The following is a 15329-nucleotide window of genomic DNA, read 5'->3' as shown; positions in this document are numbered from 1 at the left end:
CTGGAAGGCGGCTGCCACGCTCAGCAGGCCAAATGGCATGCGAACATAGCTGTGAGGTGGGCCCTCGCAAGGTCCCACGCGCGAAGGCCAGAAGAGCTCCTAAGATGCGGCCCTGTTGAGCCCTGGGATGTTGACGCAGACGCGCAGCCCGCCATCCTCGCCTGGATGGGGTGCTGCGCCAGGTGGGCGGAGGTCGCCGCGCATGACTCTTGCATCCTGCAGTTCTTGAGTGGCCTTGGTGATGAACTCCTGAGTGCCGGGCGCTCCTCGCCCGGTGTCCTCCTGAGGGAAACGTGCCGCAAAGCACGCCTCCATATGGTGCCCGAGCGACTCCCTCATGATATTGGCTAGCTCTGAGGCCCTCCAGAAGAGAGCCCCCGAGCCCTGCCCGAGGAGGGCGCCGAGCGCGCCTTCCTATGCGAGGGAGGGAGGCGCCCGTGGCACATGCGTCGATCCTGATGTTGCACCAGTAGAGACGCCACTCCCCTGAGGCCCTGTGCGAAGTAGCTGCTTCTTCCTCTTTGGGACGGCCTCAGGAGGGTGCTGTGCTCCATTGTTGTCTGGGTCTTCGATCGCTGTGGCTTGGAAGGCACGCTCGAGGGAGCACACTGCATCTCTTTCTTCGCAGGGGACTGTAATAATCCCGCTGCTTCCTGGCATCTTGAGGACGTTGTAGCTGTGGTGGGTCACCGCCATGAACTTGGCTAGGGCCGGATACCTGAAGATGGCATTGTACGGCAGACGGATGTGAGCAACATCAAAGTCGATGAGCTCGGTGCGGTTGTTATCGCACTGTCCGAAGGTGACAGGGAGGCGGACCTGCCCTATCGGGGTGGTGGAGCCGTCGGTCACTCCTGAGAAGGGCTTGGTAGGCTGAAGCTGATCGTATGGCACTTGGAGGCTGTCGAACGTCTCGACGGACAGGACGTTAAGCCCTGCGCCGCCGTCGATGAGGGTCTTGGTGACTTGTACGTTGCTAATGACGGGTGAGCAGAGCATCGGGAGGGCGCCAACGGTGACCGCGCACTTGAGCTGGTCCGCTGAGCTGAAAGTGATGGCGCACTTGGACCACCTGAGCTGGCGCGTGGCCTCAAGCCTGGGAAGGGCTGCGTTCACCTCGCGAGCAAACTGCTTGAAGATACGCTGAGAAGCTGGGGCCTCAGGTCTGCCCAAGATGCAGGCGATAGCACGCGTGATGTAGGGTGGAACCCTAGATGGCCGATCTTTCACGAAAGGAGCGGATCCCTATGAAGAACGCGATGAACACGAGGGGGAACACGAGGGAAACACGAGAGAAATCACTCAACCAACAAGAATAGATCACACATGCGGTAGATCGATGAACACAAAGGTAAGATACAAGATCCAAAGTCAACAAAGGACGATACAAAGGTAACCGGTTCTTCTCCGTAAGGAGGTCTTGATGGGGGCCACCCAAGAGGGGGTCTTGAATCCAACGCGATCTTCTTTGTAGAGGGGCCGCGGTCTCTCTCGTGGAGTAGATCCGTAATGGATGAGCAAAGCTCTATCTCACATATGAGCTAAACCAATGCTAACCCTAACTAGGAGGAGGCGGGGGAGTATATATAGTCGAAGGGACAAAGGGGTACATGGGCCTTGGCCCAGATGCGCTGCATGCAGGAAGGGAGGGGCCGGATATCTGGGCCTTCGCGAGGTGCCGGATGTCCGGGCTAGCGGGCCGGATGTCCGGGCTGGAGTGGCCGGTCTCGGAGCTCTCTGGATAGGCGGGGTCCGGATGTCCGGGCTGGGGGCCGGATGTCCGGCGGCTCGGGAAGAGCCGGATGTCCGGGCCTCTGGCCGGATGTCTGGGCTGACGGGGTTCAGCTTCGGGTGCTGTGATGGGTGCCGGATTTCCGGGGGTCGGGCCGGATGTCCGGGGCCTGTAGCAGCTGTCTCTTCTTCCTTCTCCTTCCTTTGCTTCCGCGCACGCTTGGCCTTGGTCCTTGGGTTCTCCATGGTCTCCTCGGGTGTACCTGAGTATGAACAAGGTCCGCGCTTGAAGTAGCATCCATGTCTTGCATGCGAAAAGGGAAGATTTGGAAAGGATCGAGTTCACCTTAGGTCCAATGGCGTAGGCTCGAGTGTACATGGGGATGATCATCGGATGCTCCGCATCATCTCCCCTCCCTTGGGAAAGATCCGACCTCGGATCGAAATCCTCATCACCATGGAAACGGTTGTCGTGGACAGACTTGTAACTGGATGGAGTGGAAGTCATGGCGCAATCCAAGTACTCCAAGGTGTTTCTGGAGTGGTACACATGCAAAAAGAGCAAACACAAATGACACTTGGAAATACACTGGTTAGCGCACACAAGGTGTCCATCATGTAAGAATGAGTCCGCGAGGCAAGGTTGTTCATGACAAAGCACATGAAGCTTAGCAAGATGATATGGAATGAGATGTAAAGCATTCATGGGAGCAAAAGCATTCATTGTGCACACAAATGTGTTGTGAATATGATGAATGCAACCACGGTGCAAAATGATGTCATAGTGAGATGGTTTATCAATAGCATGAATATGGCAATGGATGCTCAATATGAATAAGTTATCATGCAATTGATGGTAGGCAATATGATCATTATGTATGAATATGCCATCAAGAAAGATCACAAAAAATTTGCTAAGGAAATGCGCAAGCTCATATATCATGGATGACATAGAAATGGAAGATGCAACAAGGCAATCATAATGTGAGTCAATCCATGCATAAGATGCAAATTTGTTATGGGTGGTGTTGTACCATAACTCAATGTCGTGGTAGAAGTGTTGGTCCGGTGGTGCATCCACTAAGTCCGAGCACTTCTCAACTTGAAGGTCCATAGGGTCCATCTCCAATGTTGCTTCTCCATTCACGAGATGTATCATGTAGACAACAAGAAGGAAACAACAATGAAAGAATGACCCATCCAATATGCGTATTTGAGAATGGCTCAAAGGGAAGGAGGTCACCTTTAGGAGTTTCTCAAGGATGATAGAGTTGCACATCTTGTATGCCTTCAGATAACCAATATGTCTAGTGATGGTACCTCCTTTTGAATCCTTCAAAATGAAAGAACATGGCAAACACTCAGAAAAACAAATGAGGTTAGCGTAAATGCAAAACCTATCATTCGAGTGGTAAGATATCCAACAAGTCTTCTCATCATTCTTATCATAAGAAAGGACAAGGTGTGACATGGTATGTAAGGATATGATGCAACTACAACCAAAGACAATAGGCTCAATCAACCAAGCATGCATCACAAGTGAAGTATCCAAGTCTCCAAGATCATTAAGCATAGAGGCAACTATTGGAGGGAAGCGACAATAAACAAGATATATCATGTGAGAGGCATGAGCGTATATGTCATCAACCCAAGAAAGCGAGTAATGGAACATGGGTGATGCAACCAAGCAAGTAATCATAGTGATCAAGTCAAGCAAGCTAGTAGTGCGAAGATGCAACGTACTAGAAGGAATCATGGCAAGCATGTCATGTGTGCAAATAGTGGTCATGAATAATGCACAAGACATATCACAAGCATGAAAGCAAGATATGAGCAATATATCATCAATGTATTGGCGAGAGGCCGTATGTAAATAGCAATGGGACATCATGATTCTCCCAACACAACAATCAACAATAGCATGAGGCACAAGGAAAGCATGGTAATAGCAACAAGTATCTCCACCAAGCATGCAAATACACATAGAAGTAGCATAATGGTGAATCATATGTAAGTGCAAGCAAGGGTCACAATTTCATGTCAAAGGCATGGAAAGAGGTGTAACATGCAAAGTGAACACGGTAGAATGGGCATAAGGTAACAATTGATATATAGAACATAGTCGTGTGAGAGCCAAGTAAAAGAGATGCGCGTAGTGCTTGCGTGAAGGGAATGGTGGTAAGGATAGTCCACAGGATCCCAAGTCATCTTTGCTCTCAAGAGCTCGTTTCGTTAACTCTTGGGATTGAGAGGTTGATGAGTATACGTGAGTACCTACACAAAACAAAGGCAAAGGAAAAAAATTGTGTGTGCGTGGTAGATGTACACATCATCCATCATGATGTGCACGTGCTTGTGTTGGTTAGCACCAAATATCCAATGCTCAAATAAATGAGATGCGTGATATAGAAACATGTCATACATCATGAGAGGTTTGTTATTGTGTATAGCATAATGGAGACTCAAATTGTGTAAAGCATCACAAGAAATATGTAGAGCATTGTTATTCATGGTATGCATATGGTGCAAGCAATTATGGGAATCATGCAAAGTATGGAATGCATCAAAATCTCCTAATATATATGAGGGAACTATGGGGGTCTCCTCATGAGCATTAGTAGAAACATCACATGGAGAATATTGACAACACCCACAACAAAGCATATTTGGAACAATGTGATCATGGCATGGTATATTAAATGAAGTGCGCAAATCATGTAAAGGAAGCCTAGCAATATCATCACACGAAAAACAAAAGCCAATGACCATCATCTCGTCATCTATGCCATAAGTGCAGATGGGATTTATCTTAATGGGGCATGCATAGTTACTATGTTGAGGTTGAAATGATGCAATATGGGAGATCTCACTCATGGCATTTGACAAGTTCAAAGGATTGTCAAACATGAAGTGACCAATAGAATTTTCACAAGATATCCTATGGCGCATAGCATCACAACTAGGCAAATCAACATGCTCATCATCATATTCATCATAAATTGGTAAGTCATGACATGAAGAATACGCACTAGCATGAAGCATGGGAATAGGTGGATCAACATCATGCAAGCAATCATTGGTAAGATAGTCCACTAGTGGGACAATAGAAGCACCATCACCTATGTTACCTTTGGAGCATCGCTCATGTGTTGTAGGTGAGGTGTCGAAGATCCACTCGTTGTCATCTTCATCTTGATGGAACCATGTGGGGGGTACATCATCATCCACCATGGCCATCATCTTTTCCATTGGAGGTATAGACTCGTCGAGGATAGGCATGTCGTCATGTAGGAGACCTAGCACCAAGGAAAACACACTCGGAGTAGAGGTTAAGTTGTTAGAAATCAAAGTTGCCTCACATGCCGTGTCAACTACCTCACTCACTAAGTGTTGTGGCTCACTCATTCCCGGTAAGATGGTCTCACTCATATGGTTGGTGGAGTCACTCAAATGGCTCTCAACTTCACATAGGATGTGTGGCATGCTCTCAAGTGTGGGGCTAGTGGTGGTCACACTCATCCTCTCATAGGAAATGCACTCAATGTCACATATGGTGGAGCCACTCATCTCACTCATGGGTTGGTGGCTCTCCTCACATGGCAATTGGGTCATCTCATGATATGTGGGTGTCGAAGAGATGTTGGTGCAAATGTCTCCATGCTCAATCATGTCGTAGTCGTAGCCGTGGATGAAGGCCGAAGATGGCACATCATCACTCTCCTCCAAGACCAAAGATAAGGTCTCATGTGCGGTCTCGTAGCTTGACTCGGAGTATGAGTCCAATATGGGCGCCGTCTTCGTGTTGTTGAAGAGGTTCGCGCTCGTCGCCGTGGTCGAAGGGGATGGCCCTTGCTCGACCTTCTTGTCGCCGTCTTGTTGTTGGAGGCCCATATGATGTGGCACCTCGTAGCTCGTCTCCATGACCGAAGGAAATTTCCCATGCTCGGCCATCTTCCTTGAGGGGCTTCTGAAGATGGAAGTGTTGCCCTCGCTCGTAGGTGGTCGCCTTGTTGTTGAAGATGTTGATGTAGGCGAACTCATGGGAAGTAGGCGAAGATGCCGTACGTCCGAAGGCGAAGATGCCTTCATAGCACTTGGCAAAGATGCCGAAGTGGTTGTTGTAGTCGTAGCTCCGTCTTGGTGGTGCTCGTCTCGCGGTCTTCTCTTATGCTCATGAAGCATGGACTTGGCGGGAAGTAGAGCTTGTTGGGACTTGTAGATAGGCGCATCTAGAGCATCTTCATGTTGATGGTGTCGTTGTCGCACTTGAGCTCGTAGTAGATGTCGTTCGTCATCGTTGTGCAAATGATGCTTGGAGGTGACTTGCCCTTCATGACGATGTACATCACGAACGTGATGGGGGTCGCCATGTAGATGTGGACGTGAACGACTTGCGCTTGCATCGTGTTTGTGCTCCGAAGATGATCGACTTGCTCGCCGCCGCCTTGAGGATGATGAAGGGGAAGAAGACTTGTAGTCGACCACCATGTCTCGTAGTTGATCCTTTAGCTCACCCAACTTGGTGTCGATGTAGTACCTTTTCCTTGCTTCGGAGTGGTGTATGTCGATGGCGACGTTGTCGAGGCGCTCTCGCAAGGTAGATTGTGCGCCTTGCATTTCGTGTTGTAGTCCGAAGATGGACATTTTGGTGATGTAGTTGTTCACGCCATCGTTGTTGTCGAAGACCGGAGATGAAATGCCTTGCCTATCCATCACAAGACTCGAGCAAATATGAGTGGGAGAAAGAGAAGAACTATACCAAATGTACCTTGACTGATGTTGAAGATGGATCAATGATCACTCATTGTGTAACAAGGAAATAGCACAATTGGTACCAATTCTTGTCGGTTTCTCACACCTACACAAATGAGGCTTATGGTGGAGCTCGGTGAGGATAGTGGCACAAAAAAATTTGATGCAAAATGTTAGCAAGAGTCAATAATGTTGAAAGAGATTCACAAATTCGCAAGTGAAACAAGTAGACCAATAGCAAAGAATGGCACACGGAAACACACACACGGATAGATAAATGGGGTCGTGCAACCAAGGAATGAGCACAAAATGTGGAGTCCACGGAAAACGTTCGTGTTGCACAACTCAAGAGAGATGCTAGCACGACTAGTAGAGTGCCCGTGCGTTGCCACGGGCCTTAAAAAATTAAGAACATTCTTTTGTTGATACTGGGTTATTCTTAAAATTACTATGTCTTCCTATTCATTGTGGATTGGTTTGTTACTGATTGCATATCAAATGTCACACGTATACAAAAGATAGCCAATAACATACAAAAAATAATTGAAATCCTCTTCACTTGTAATCTATTTCAATAAAAATATAATTCACTAACATATACTATCAGATCTAACGCAGAAAATAAAGAAAGTGGTACAAAAACATAGAACTCGTTATTGTGCATTACAAATGATAGGTGGCACATGGATGCCTTTTTATGCTTAAGACCAATCATCCCATGAAAACATATCTATTTTTATTATCTATTAATTAAAGAGAACACATGCAGGATTTTGTTCCCTTATTCCACGATTCTACAACCAGACACTTGATTGCATTTTGCAATTCCCTGGCAAACCATTACACATGAAATTAGGCACTTGAAACCATACAGGTTGCGACACATACCTAACCATTAAGAACCATGGCAACACACGATATTTTAACATTTTCCCATCTACTAATAGCTTGGACAGGCCCCATCTATTTTTCTTGGCTCGGAAGGAAGTATATCTCTTCTTTGAAGGCCATGAGAACAGTCATTCGGTAAGATCGTTCGTGATCATAAATGGCAATTACAATAACTTTGCATCTAATTTTTTGCAGTAGGCTTTTAACCTAGTGTTTTCCTAAAAAAAGATACTTAAGTGAATAAAGCATTGCTCGAGATAGCATTGTGAGTTGGTTCGTGCTAAGATCATGCGAACTTTCACAAGGATGTCGATAATGACCACCTCATCTAGTAGATTCTCAAGGGAAAATATCCTATTCTACACATATATCAAACCTATATTATTTTTTTAGTGTAAATAAAGGCTTGAGATTCAACTTTGGCTTATATTTCATTCAATCTGTAATTCTGTATACATGGAAGAATATTGCATTTACAAATCAGAACTTGTCTCATTATTAGCAGCAAATATTTTTTGTACAATGTTAAACAAGTCGAAGCTCATTTCTCCCTCATACGTTCGGCCGTGTTCAAATGGGTGCCCAGCAGACTCCCCAAATTCAACCGTCTGGGCTCCCCCAAATCCAACTCATTTGTGGGGAAGAAATGTAGTTGTACGGACTATTCACCATGTTATCTCCAACACGTTGTTCCAACACAAGAATTCCACCCTACAACACACCCTTCCCACTCGCTTTCCCTATAGCGTGACATTTTTTGCTGGAACATGTCCATTAAAACCAGATGACGCATGTAGAAGATTATAGGATGCAACTCAATTGTATTCATGCGAGTCTGTTACAATATATAGAGGGGATGTCCCGCGAGCCAGGGAGGCGTCGGCGCCGTGGCAGACGCGGCAGCCGGGGCGGCAGCATGTTATGGTGTGGAACTCGGGCCAGGGGGAAATAGTGCATAAGCTAGAACATCACTCACTATTACCTATACCATATCCTCCATTAAGGAAGAACTCACTAAATGAAGGGGGAGCACCACACCATACCAGAAAGCACGAAACTCTTGTTAGTGTAAAAAGGAAAATAACATATATACACACAGAAGAAATGACTTGAGAAAACTAACCAGATGAGTAGCCTACTGATCTGTAACTAATTATGCGTATTCTGTAGCATAATAGCTGATGTGTATTCTGTAGCATAATAGTACAACTCAGCAGGAAAACTGATAATCTGTATGCATTTTCTGTCAAAGTCGACGACCTGTTCATACCAATGCACTTGTCCATTATCTTCCTTGAATCGGATGCAACTATATATACACACATGTTGATGATTTAAGGAGTCAGTCAGAAGACACGGGGGAAGTAAACGAGGATATGTCGAATCTGCCTGTGAACGAAAGTACTATTACCTTTTTCTTCTTCTCAGATCCCATACTCCATTTACATAATCATAAACTCTGTAATTGAACGGATTAAAGAATAGGCTACCATACAAACATTACAACAATGTTAGTAATCTAGCTCCTGTGACATTTCACAAAAACGGCATTTTTCTACACTATGAGTACAAGATTTCCTACAGAAGATTTGTGCTGAAGCTTGAAACCCGTAAAACAAAAGACAAGACAAGCAAATAAGGGTTAGAACTTAAAAACCAAAGCTCTAAGAACCAGAATTCAAGATGTGACAATCCTATGATGTTGAGCTGCACATCTTAGCACATTGGAAAGTGTCTCTCAATTGATGAATATAATTTCAAAACACGATTTTAGTCTACAAAACAATCAGAATCAGGTCAATGGAACAATGGCATCTGAGATTTTTTTCGAGAATGCAGTGGCTCGAGACGGCATCTCAGTTCGGCCTAGGAAGCATGCGAGGCAGTGAACCTTGGTGAGGCGCAAATGCGCGAGCATCCGATCTAGGGTGTTCTCCCTCTCTATGTCAGTCGAGGCTGGCAGGCGGCCAACGATTCCACCATTTAGTACACAGTATATATAGTGTATTTAAAAGAATTTTTATCCACCAAAACATATACTCCCTCCGTTCTAAATATAAGTCTTTCTATGGATTTCAATACAAACTACATACGAATGTATATAGACATATTTTAGAGTGTAGATTCACTCATTTTGCTTCGTATGTAGTCCGCAGTGGAATATCTAAAAAAGACTTATATTTAGAAACAGAGGGAGTAGTACTAATTATATTACCAGAAATTCAGTTAACAAATTTTAACACATCTAGACATATTTATATTGAGCTTTTCGGCAGAATTTGAAACATCCTAGATGTCTCTTACTAATCAACTCCCCTTTTTCGGTTTGATTATTCACGCCTCTATACAAATCAATTTGGTTTACTGTCCTTAACAGTATAAAGTTCAAATCACTTTCCTCCCAAATTATTTACTTTTTGCAATATTGGTATCTTCAGACCCAAATAACAAAATACTATTACTAAGTAAATTAAAGAGAGATAATGCACGTAGAAATACTAAGAAATTAAGTGCACCTTCATGCGTGGACTGGTAGTAGGTTTTTACAAAATAAAAATTACACTACATACATAGATATAAGAGAATTTAAATCTGACATGCATCCTAACAAGAGAAAAAATATCCCCAAACTCACATGGGTAAGCAAATTAATTGTGGATACGTAGATCCTTTTACGTGTGGATAGAAATAGCAATATAAATGAGTCAACCAAGCCCCAACATGCTGACCTTATAGATGACTGCAAGGAATTGTTTCTCTTGTTTCATTGTGATAGTGGATAGGATCGTCTCCTTTCTAGTGCCTACAAAGCAAAGACCAATTGACATAAGATTGGAAAAAGGCCATGCCGCTGAAAAAGTGAGCTAGACAGGGTTGCTGATGGCAGAGACATGCTATATGTACCAAGTATGTAGACTATAGTGAAGAAATGCATCATCTTTAACATCAGGACATGCTATGTATTAAGTTGACATTAATAATTTCCAGGCAGGCAAAATTTAAGAAAAATGCTGTGTGAATCTGAATTGCACACTAAATGATTCAGAATTGAATCTAAGAACAAAACTAAGAGTGCTCCTCCATCTAAACAATCCACAAGTACTCGTTAAACTGGAATTATTTATCACCTTCACTTAGCCATAGTAATTCTGAAGACTGAATTTCAGAAACAACAATTCTAATAATCATTACAAGGGAGATTACCCATATTCTTGTTTGATGCTATCGGTAGTAAGACCGGCGGGTTTTCCTCTGTTTTTATTTCTTGGTGAAATCCGACAACCAACTCTCGATGAGGATAACTGGAAGTAGCTGACCAGCAGACTCGTAGCAACAACAATGTGAAGTTTATGGATATATGATATTTCACATTGCAATTAATGCCACTAAATTCATTGATCCATCAAAATCATGCATAAGTACAAATTAAAATGAATCTGAGTTGAGGGGAATAAGGATCAAACAAAAGAATGAATGGATCACGCACGTACCATTCATAAGTTCTTCTCTGGTTGGAAATGGAACCCAGTACGTGTCGCTGCAGCATCCTTCTTTTCGGTGCCGAGGAACCCCATTTGGCCATTAACTCCGGTGCCACCCTCAACATCTTCTATAACATGTCCGTTTCCACCACTGACATTTTATTCGCCAGCTCAGTCACGAAGCCCTGTCCACCATGTTCCATTTTGTATTACATTACTCTCACATATCACACATAGTACTATTCAACCATGCATATCAGTGAAAATATAGGAATGGATCTCTATTACAACAATAACTACACACTTTTTCCAGAGTGACTTATATATATGCTTGCTACAACTATCTTCTACGCACCACCCTTGCTGCAGAATCGGCTGCGGTATCAGGTTCCTTCTCCCACTAACCACCTGTGTCACAAATTTGTTGTGGTTATTCTGAATAGCTGCCGTTGTCTCCCTCTGAGACTTGTGCGTGAGAAGAGGCGACCCATTGAACACACATTGTTATACGCCAGGCAAGAAATCACCGCACTGCACCACGCACCGCCGACCACAATGTCGAGTCCCTGATCAAAATTAAGAAGTGTTCTTGGCTTCCAACCTTGGCCAAAAACTGCCACCAGAACGCCATGTGGTCTCTCAAGAGGCGGGAAAGATTCTGGGGAAGCACCAGGACATACCTTCTACATCTCGGTGGTCGTGATGGGTGGCGTTGATCTCGTCGCCCCCTAGCAATGGCTCCATGGAGGTTAGGGATTCTTCGGAGCATGCTTTTATATTGGATGAGATGTGTGCCTCCCTCATGTGAGCTTGCGACAATGCGCTCGTGACCGTCGTCCTCCACGCGTCATTGAAACACGAAACTAAATGAAGAAACAGTAAGCATATTGCTTCATGAAAAATCAAATACTATTGCAACTAAATATATAACACAGTAATGAGAGTGTCGAGGTTCTTGTGTGTATAGTCAGCCGCCAATAAGGTACAAATATGTTCTTCTTTCATCAGTTTTATGTTTGTAGCAATGACAATACTTTTAAGCCACTGACTATTATAATCTATGAAAGAATGCTCCTGAGCAAACAAACTCGGGCCATATGAGTCTTTTTTTTGAAAGAAACCATGTAAAGTCCACTGATATTTGACAGTTGGAAAATTGGAAACTAAACATTAGCATATTCTAGGGGTCCAGCACAAGTGAGATATGTGGCCAGCGGTAAGGAATATTGACCACTCACAACATAAACAAAATCGTTCAACCTGATGTACGAGGAAATTATCGGCATGGACGAGGTCTATTCAAATTTTCCTAAAGCAAAAATTCAAAGTCCCAGTTAAGTATATTGTATACTGCTTATTGGAGAAATCATAATATTAGATTATTCTATAATTAAGGCATGTAAAGGTTGGAACATGCTGAATAAATGTCACTTTAAAAAATAGCCTTGAATTTTTCTATAGTTAATTGCCCGTGCGATGCAATAGAGACATACATATTTGAGTGGCTCAACGACAATCGTCCTGTAAATCTCCCCTCCCTATCTGATCTTCCTCTCTCTACATATATGCCAATCTCCCTTCCTCCTATCTCCCTCTCTACATATATCCCCATCTTCCTTCCTCCGCTCTCCCTTCCTTCCACCCTCTCTCGCTCATTGTAGGCATCATAGGGGACAGACATTTTGTAGAGTACTAATAATTTCCAAGGACCATTGTTCGCCTACATCTATAGCACAGGCCTCTCTTCCTCCCACCCACTCTTCCTAAGGTCTTCCTACCTTCCTAAGGTCTTCCCACGACAAATGAAAGGGAACAGAGAAGTAGCGGAGGTTTGCTTCGGATATTCTTCCATTGAGATACCATGCTGAACGGAAGCTTCTTCATCGATTCCTTCACCTATATAACAATCATTAAGCATATCAAATAGGGCTTGGTGTTCAGTAAGCAGCTGGAAAGGATTAAATGGAGTCCGCCTTTCACGAAGTCCCTACCAATGTATCCCGTCGGATGTCTCTGGCGTCAACTCTATAAAACACTTGTAACAAACTTCGTCCCTGCTCAATATATTGGAGCAACTATGGTGCATTTGTAGAAGAAAATGACTCACAAGGAACAATCATTTTCTCTAAATAAAACATAAGAAACAAGTTGTATGTTGACTTACTCCTTTTAATCAAACATGCTCCATGGCATCACAAGTCTTCATGTTCCTATCAAAACCGCAACCGAGTTGCAGAAGCACTTGGTCTTATCTCGTAATCTAGCAAACAATCAGAACTACCACCAAATGTGACTACCACGGTAGCACATATGCTATGTCATGGTATCACATATCAATCTGTCACGAGTCATAAGACAAGAATAATACTATAGCCAAGATCTAAATGGGGCTTCACTGCAATCTACAACTGGATTTTCAAAGAAGCATAACTGAAGCATGTTGAATAAGTAAATATATTGTACAAACAGATTCTAATGCTGTATATCTGTATATGCAGCAAGTTGAAAAGTAAGAGATGCAGACAGCAAGCAATTGTCAGAGCACTTCAAAATATCATGATTAACCGGTGGCAAATAAATCATGAAACATGGGCTGTAACTTTCAACAAATAAACCAAACATCATAATGTCAGCACCCATCGGCATTGTAGGTGACGACCATGTTGCTGCCCTTGCCATTGTGGTTACGGTCATCCAAATCTTCCTCCTCGTCTTTCGATATAAATAATGCCCAGCATTGTGAACACCGCGACTCGGTTTTGACCTGCGTCCATGCGAGTGAGATGGATCAGAGACTGATCTTGCATGAAAAGAAGAGGAAAACTATGGGAAAATAGAGGAACCCCAATGAATCTTGTTCACATACATTTGGTGTGTAGATGGATGGTTGCGACAATGCAACAACAACACATGCCGGCATCACACGGAATATTTCTTACGACGATCGCTTGCAAGACTCCGTAGGGCAGAGGAGTCTTGGTGTAGATGGCTACGGTCTGTGTCAGCTACGTACTTTCCGTTAGAGCACGTACATACGCAGTGGTCGCTAAATGTGCACATTCAGCTCAGAATTCAAGAATCAAGAAACGGTACACATTCCAATGGTGAACTACAAGGATGCTACTACAACAGAATCGCTATTAAATCGGAATTACAAAAGACTGAAGAAATTACTGTTATAAGTACTCTTCGAAAGTTCAGAACCAGATACTTGCTAAACTTTGTAAGTTCTTAAACTGTATAAATCTAGGGTCCTAAATCTTTTTTCGTTGGCCAACACAAACAATCTGCAAACTTAATAGAAAAGAATGCAAAGAGAAGAAAAAAGGCAAACCTTATGTGTGAATCAATGGATTGTGTGCCCGGCGGCCAAGCCACAACCATCCACGCAGATGAGCCTCGTCCAAATTCTTATACCGTACATTATACGTCTGTTCCTTCACGATTGGAACACCCAGACATCAAATAAACGCCAGCCTGCGAGATCTCTAGTCGCCGCCGAGCCAACTGTATCATCACTGTGATCCAGCCAAGGAGCCGCCATGCTTTGCAGGGGAAGGACGACGCCGACGCCATCGACACAGATGAGCAGCGCGCGACCTGCCCCCACGGGTCCCATCGCAGAAGATGCCAACGGAAACAGGGAACTGGCGGACATCACCTCCATCATCCCGGACACGGTGTGCCCGGATGGCCGCCATGGGGAGTGGCTGCCACAACAGCAATTCATGCAGAGATGGAAGACGGGGCGCGACAGGGGAGTTGGGAGAGATAGAAGACCATGGGGCAGCCGGGGGAGGGGGCGGCAGCGACGATTATGCGTATCCCGGAGTTCGTCGGCAGGGTTTGAAACCGCCCTGCCCTGGAGACTTGGCGGCGGCGATTCCCGGAGTTCGGCGGCGGTGGGATTGAAACCGCCCTGCCTTGCAGAGGCGGGGCGGGATTCAAACCGCCATACCTTGCAGCGGCGGCGGCGACGTCTCCCCCTCGGACGGCGGTGGCAGCGGTGGCAACGATCGATGGGAGTGGGCAAGCAAGGATGGTTATCGATGGAGTTTATTTGCGGCGGCGGCGGCGGAAACGATAGATGGGATCGATGGGAGTGGGCAACGCATGATGGGGTCGATGGTTTTTTTTTGGGTGTGGGTTTTTCTGGATGGCTGCGTGGGAAGGGGTGGGGTGGGGGAGGTGACGAAAAAAAAACAGCGAAAAAACCGTGCAGACTATTCACCAACTGCTTCATTAGGAGTAGAGATTGCTCCATAGGCGGATACGACACTTGTGCACAACCTACGATATGCAAAATGGATAAACTTTCTATCCCAAGTATGCTATATATGTATGGTTCCCGATGTTTCTCTCAAGATGATCCAAGATGATCGGATATGGCACTTGCTTACAAGCTTCTTTGCTCTTTCTCTTTTGCTTAAAAGCTTATTGTTTTTTTATGTATGGCCACTTTGCAAAATGCAC

At 44.6% G+C, this 15329-nt stretch overlaps 1 long non-coding RNA gene across 17 annotated transcripts; it reads right to left on the bottom strand.

Moving 5' to 3' along the window:
• Nucleotides 1–1316: 1316 nt before the first annotated feature.
• Nucleotides 1317–14972, bottom strand: LOC109759251 (uncharacterized). Of its 17 annotated transcripts, none has more exons than XR_006670983.2 (7): nucleotides 14191–14972; nucleotides 13723–13852; nucleotides 12848–13620; nucleotides 11537–12752; nucleotides 10579–11422; nucleotides 2766–10177; nucleotides 1317–2267 (listed from the first exon to the last, which is right to left on the bottom strand). It is a non-coding gene; the product is annotated as an uncharacterized lncRNA (long non-coding RNA). The 17 variants fall into 17 exon arrangements; XR_012205158.1 differs by lacking the exon at nucleotides 13723–13852 and having other exon boundaries at nucleotides 2766–8388; nucleotides 8498–10177; XR_012205169.1 differs by lacking the exon at nucleotides 13723–13852 and having other exon boundaries at nucleotides 2766–8683; nucleotides 8786–10177.
• Nucleotides 14973–15329: the final 357 nt, after the last annotated feature.

The sequence above is a fragment of the Aegilops tauschii genome, chromosome 1, assembly GCF_002575655.3.
Source record: "Aegilops tauschii subsp. strangulata cultivar AL8/78 chromosome 1, Aet v6.0, whole genome shotgun sequence".
Taxonomy (NCBI): Eukaryota; Viridiplantae; Streptophyta; class Magnoliopsida; order Poales; family Poaceae; genus Aegilops; species Aegilops tauschii.
This window is presented reverse-complemented; position numbering and strand designations above follow the sequence as displayed.